This window comes from Tupaia chinensis, unplaced genomic scaffold (assembly GCF_000334495.1).
Source record: "Tupaia chinensis unplaced genomic scaffold, TupChi_1.0 Scaffold144602_1, whole genome shotgun sequence".
In the NCBI taxonomy this organism is placed as follows: Eukaryota; Metazoa; Chordata; class Mammalia; order Scandentia; family Tupaiidae; genus Tupaia; species Tupaia belangeri.
Genome location: NW_006204462.1, coordinates 1,389,503 through 1,390,346, shown reverse-complemented (window position 1 = coordinate 1,390,346; position 844 = coordinate 1,389,503). Strand labels below are relative to the sequence as shown.

Below are 844 nucleotides of genomic sequence, written 5' to 3'. Positions count from 1 at the left end.
TGGGGAGACAAGGCCCCACCCGTGGTGGCGTAGTGTAAGAGCACGTGGCCTGTGGCCTGTCTCACAGCACACATCTGTGGTCAAGGGCACTTCACGCTTTTACTACTGCAGTCGCTAAGTGGACACTTCTCTCATGGAACAGGAAAGAGACGGTGGGACTTTTTTAAGTTTCTTTCTTCCATGAGCAACAACAACACGACACTGTGGCCCACCCCAGCCCTCCCTGGATCGTGGGCACACAGGCACGGATACTCAGGGGGTCTCTGACAGAGTAGGCACCTTCCCACAGTCAGCCTCATGGTCATGTTTTACCACTGCACAACAACTTTTTAAAATTTTTATTTAAGGTTTTTGTCACAGGGTGCATGCACTCACCAGAGAGACAGAGAGAGGGAAAGTGAGAAATGAACCCCCAGAAGGATGGTCATGCCGCAAGCCCTTCTCCTCCATACCCCTCTCAGAATTGTAGGCACGCCTGCGCCTGGCGTGATTTTCAAGCTGCCAGATCTGGGGCTCAAACCACAGTCCACCATGTGTGACTCCAACACCTTAACCACCACACCACTTGCTGGTCCCCTGCACAAGAACTGCTGAACTGCCCTGGATGGAGAGACATTACTCTGCTGAGACACGCGTGGACTGTCCCAGCACAGACAACAGGCCACCTGGGATTCTGCTAACTTGCTTTCTTCCTCTCTCCTTCCCTCCCTCTCTCTTTTTCTCTCTCTCTCATGAGAAAGAGCATGACCTCCAGCAGGGTCTTCCTGGGCCTCAGAACATATGGCTGGCATGTGTGTACAGCAAGGCTCAGAGGCCCAGACTTTCCTGTCCCGCCTCAGCGCTG

General features: G+C 53.4%; 1 protein-coding gene across 1 annotated transcript in view; it reads left to right on the top strand.

The window, feature by feature from the left end:
* The window catches only part of LEPROTL1 (leptin receptor overlapping transcript like 1), an 11,745-nt gene that overhangs the window by 1,774 nt on the left and 9,127 nt on the right, over positions 1-844 (top strand). The gene's annotated exons all lie outside the window — the stretch shown is intronic.